A 5263-nucleotide genomic window follows, 5' to 3' on the forward strand; every position below is an offset into this window, starting at 1 on the left:
CAATTTCTCCAAGAGGTTAAGTATAAAGAGAAAAGAGTAGGGGACTCAGCTCAAAGCACTTGAGAATATTGGCTCCAAGGGAAAAATATGAGAAACAAAATATACTTCTTCCATTGTACTCTATTAATCATTTACTTTTATTACACCATACAGTTGCTCTATGCTTTAAATAACTTTCTGCTCTGAAGGGTGAATTCAGTCAACACCTAATTTTTACCTTTTAAAAAAATCTCCCTTTTTGTAGGGTTGTCATAATGTTAACATTCCAGGTCTCTAATTAGGAAGAAAACAATGGAGCACAAAATCAGAGACACCACATAGCATTTGCTAAGGAATTAAAGAAGGAGAAGAGCATGATCCATAATGCAAAATTCAGGTGATAGTTCAAGAAGACTAAGGATGGGAGTAAAGCCTTTAGAATTAGCCACAAACAAATCATTGATCGTCCAATAATGATTGACCCAGCTGACAGACCCGAAACAAGAAAACAAGATTGAGAAGGTAAGGGAATAGAATTTTGGGTCAAAAAAAGGAAGAATCAGCCCATTGCAAGATGATGGAATAGAACAAGAGGACAGAATTTGGATGGTAGTTGGGGCAGGACAAGTTTAGGGAGAGATTTTGTTTTTTTAGAAGGGCCCTATATTATGACATGTAGTACCGACGTAAACAGCTAATTTGTCTGGGCAGATGAGATGGAGCCATAGCAGATGTCCCTCTAGCCATGGTGTCTCTAGGATCTCCCAGAAGAGCAGGTCTTAGGAGTTTATTCTCTCCCCTCATTATATTTTCACCTTGTCTACAGTAATTATTGCACTAGTTTCACTCTGGTCACATTTTCAACATTTTCTTTACAGCTCCAAGTACTTAAAACTTTGTTTAAAAGAGAAACACAGATTTATATATATAATCAGATGAATTCATGAGGTTGAGCCCATGGGTACAAAAGACTTATTCTTTAATTACTTTGAGTGATACTGAGGTCTTTTGACTTTGTCCACACAATATTGGATAAGTCATGAGAGGTGAAATTTAATTATTACAATGGGGAAAAAAGTCAAATGATCACCAGGAAAGAAGAGTCATTTTCACTGTCAGAAAATCAAGGACAGGTTTTAAACAGATCTTATGTAATTATTTGACCACTGATGTGCTTGTTCTAATGTAGTATTATCTAATTTCAAGGGGTTCACAGAACAAGACAAAGAACACAGGAAAACTTGAAAAACCAGTACAACCAATTTTATGGCTGCAAAGCTCAAATTGACTTTCTCAGTTTCCTCTAGATTTTCTGGTAAAGTTATTCTATCTGTGGACACTTTACCTTAATATGATTTCAACATAAGTATTATACTAAAATTTGGGATGAGCCTTAATATTGGAGCCCTGGCTGCAAAATTAATATAGCATGTTTAATCCATGGCTCTCTTACAAAAGGAAACAAAGTATCATTACCCTCAATTTACAATCTGAGGCAGAGAAAGAGAGAGAAAAGTGATGTGCACAATGGCACCCAGCTGGCCTGTGCCAGACCAGGGAACAAAATTATAGTCTCCTATGTGCTAGTCCAGGGAGCTACTAATTAAGACCATTTAATAGCTCATGTGGCAGAATAGCATGAGAGTCACAGGACAGACCTAGGTATCTAACCTCCATGTTTGGTACTTTAAGTCCAAAATGTAGAGTCTCAAAGCTCCCATATGCAACTGCCCTCTAACCCAACAGGCATATACCTTTCCACTGGTAATGTCCCCTCAAATTTCTGGCAGTGAGCACGAGTATAGCTGCTTTATTCCTGACCACAGTGAGCAGCAGTGAGGCCACTGATTTGCAAGCCAGGCATTCCATGCAGGTATTTTTCCTACAGGGACTACTCATTTTGACATGCTATTAGTACAAGCTATTAGAGGATTGGGACAAAAGAAATCTGATGAGGTTCAACAAGGACAAGTGCAAAGTTCTACACTTGGGACGGAAGAATCCCAAGCATTGTTACAGGCTGGGGACCAAATGGCTAAGTAGCAGTTCTGCAGAAAAGGACCTGGGGATTACAGTGGATGAGAAGATGGATATGAGTCAACAGTGTGCCCTTGTAGCCAAGAAGGTTGATGGCATATTAGGGTGCATTAGGAGGAGCATTGCCAGCAGATCCAGAGAAGTGATTAGTCCCTTTTATTCAGCTCTGGTGAGGCCACATCTGGAGTATTTTGTCAGTTCTGGGCCCCCCACTATAGAAAGGATGTGGACACATTGGAGAGGGTCCAGTGGAGGGCAACCAAATGATTAGGGGGCTGGAGCGCATAACCTATGAGAAGAGACTGAGGGATTTGGGTTTGTTTAGTCCGCGGAAGAGAAGAGTGAGGGGGCATTTGATAACAGCCTTCAACTTCCTGAAGGAAGGTTCCAAAGAGGATGGAGAGAGGCTGTTCACAGTAGTGACAGATGGCAGAACAAGGAGTAATGGTCTCAAGTTACAGTGGGAGAGGTCTAGGTTGGGTATTAGGAAAAACTATTTCACTAGGAGGGTGGTGAAGCACTGGAATGGGTTACCTAGGGAGGTTGTGGAAACTCCATCCCTAGAGGTTTTTAAGTCTCGGCTTGACAAAGCTCTGGCTGGGTTGATTTAGTTGGGACTTTTCCTGGTCCTGCTTTGGGCAGGGGGCTAGACTTAATGACCTCCTGAGGTCTCTTCCAGCTCTATGATTCTATGATTCTACCTGATCTCTCCGAACTTCTACTGGCTTCCCTCCTCCAAAATAAAGCACAAGCGCTGATTCCCCTCCCTCCTTTTTACCAGCTACTGCAATGGTTAGGGCTTTCCCATGGTATGTGGGAATCTGAAGTCTCATCTCTGTTCCTCTCCAGCACAGGGGGGATTACAGCCTTGGTCTCCTACTGTCTCTAGGCTAAGTTCTCTAACCACTGAGCAATATGGTAGAAAGGAAGCACTTCCTTTCCTTCTGTTTTTTTCTTGAAAAAGGACTGGCATTGCTTACGTGCCAAACAGCAGGAGAAAGCTGATGATGGTGAATCCTGACTGGAAATGATAGGCACCGCCCTCCCTTTTAGAGAGGTGGAGTTAAAAAACCCTTATCCCTGGCATTTCTTCAAGGCTACTTCAGTGGCTCTTCATTCGGCATGTTTTCTTTTATGGATCCCTCTCTAAACCACCAAAGTCTCCTCTACATTGTAAAGAGAATCTAAGTGCCTCAGGAATGGCAAAAATATTTGTTAGTACCCGGCAATATTGGCTGTGGTCCCTAAAGCTACTGCTTCAGGACATGGGTGGCAAAATCCATGAAAATCAATATATATTGTTTTCCTCTGGGTGTCTTTTTAGGGAAAGGACCCAGAATATCCATTGCCACATGCTGGAATGGAATCTCTATTATGGGGAGTGGTTGTAGAAAGGTGCCTTGACCTGGCCTTGGGGCTTTCCCACCCGCTGGAATACCTTACAAGACTGGACATAACTAGACACATCCTTGCTCTTCCCCTCCCAGTGTTCCCTGTACCTAGTTAGAACTACCAACTGTCTCTAAGGACACCAGTCCTCCTTGTTCGCACCAGAAAGAGTCTCTTTGTATGGAAGTTCTCTTTCTACCACAAACCTGGACCTGTTAGAAGAGCTGAGAAGCAGTGGCTCTCTGCAGGCTGCCGTCCAAGCTTCCTTGAGGTTCTCATCAGCTTCCTGCTCTGCATGGAACTGCTCCCTTGGTCCTGGAGACATCAGCTTCCCGCTGAGTTGTGTACTCATTCTGGAAGCAATGCAGGTGATGTCGGTGTCCTTGCTGGCTGTGAATCAGTCTCTGCTGGTGCACTAGGCTGCATTGCAGGCTCCGGCAGTGCCTCTTGTGGCAGATGCAGTTACTGCTATAGGCTCTAAGGTGCCCTATCCTGCTGGTTCTGATCCTGGCACTGGCTGCTCCACCAGTTCTAGCTCTTGGGTTCGTTCCACCTGGAGTTCAAGAACTGGATCCTCTGCTGCTGTTGTAGTCACTGGTCTGCGGTCTGGCTCAGCCATCTCCCTCTGCATCTCTGGCATTCGAGTGTCTTGGGACACAGACTGGGCCCCTGTAAAAGACTGAAGAATGGGGTTAGGTGTGGAGACCTGCTTATCCCTGTTGCAGGTGACCATTCCCACCTTCTTGCCTGTCTCACATGGTTGGCTAAGTCCTCTCCTACCAGCATAGGAAAGGGATAATCATCATACACTGCAAAAATTCCTGACCAGCCCTAGTATGTAACAGGCAACTTGGCTGTAGACAGGTGAAAAGAATCTGCCTTGAAAGGCTGAATCATTGCTTGGGCTTCTGGGTTAACGAGTTTGGGGTCCACTAGGTATTGGGCTTCAGTGTCTCTCCATGCAATAACCTTCTTCCTGCTCACACTCACAGTTTCCCTTCTTTCTGGAGGTACCTGAGAGGCATCTGGGCCTGAGGACTTTTGGTGTGACCCCGGTATAATGAACTGCACTCTGTTCATATTCTTGGGGCAGTTGGTCTTCACATGCCCTAGCTTGTTGCATTTAAAATATCGCCCACTGGAGTGAGGTGGATTGCTAAAGAATGGGGTTGCGGGATGAGAGGGTGTCTGTGGCCTCCGTTGGGTTGCAGAGGGGTCCTCCCTCCGAGACAGGTCCTTGGATTGCCCTCAGTGGTGGGATGCCATCTCTGGGTGCCCCTTCTTATACTCCCTCAACTGGCTGTTAGTTTTGTTTTCCTTTGTCACCTCCATCCACCTGGGTCCTATATCTTCTACCTCTGTTATGTCTTTAGGCTTCCCATCTTGGATGTCTCTCTGGAGCTCTATAGGAAGATCCTCTAGGAACTGTTCCATTTGTATCAGGAAAACTAGCTGTTCCCTCATCTTAGCACCTGCTCCTGATATCCACGCCTCACTGCTTTTTTTTAATCTGGTAGGCATAGTGGGGCAGTGCCATATCTGATTTCCACCTTACAGATCTGAGACAGCAAGGGGCATGTTTGGCGGTGAGCCTCATCCTAAGTCTGACCTTTTGTTTAAAAATGTCATAGTCATTCATGTTTTCCCTGGGCATTTCAACTGTGTTAAGGGTCCACTGAGTTGTGATCTCAGCTCCACTATGTACTGGACTTTGAGGATGCTGTACACAAGACAGGCTCTTTGAAAACCTTCTAAGAAGGCCTTTACATCATCTCCTACTTGGTACATCAGGTGTTTCCTGGGTTGGGGAGCTTTAGTTGGAGCAGGGAGGTTAGTTGGAGAAGTTGGAGTGCCCAGA

This window comes from Pelodiscus sinensis, chromosome 2 (assembly GCF_049634645.1).
Source record: "Pelodiscus sinensis isolate JC-2024 chromosome 2, ASM4963464v1, whole genome shotgun sequence".
Classification (NCBI taxonomy): Eukaryota; Metazoa; Chordata; order Testudines; family Trionychidae; genus Pelodiscus; species Pelodiscus sinensis.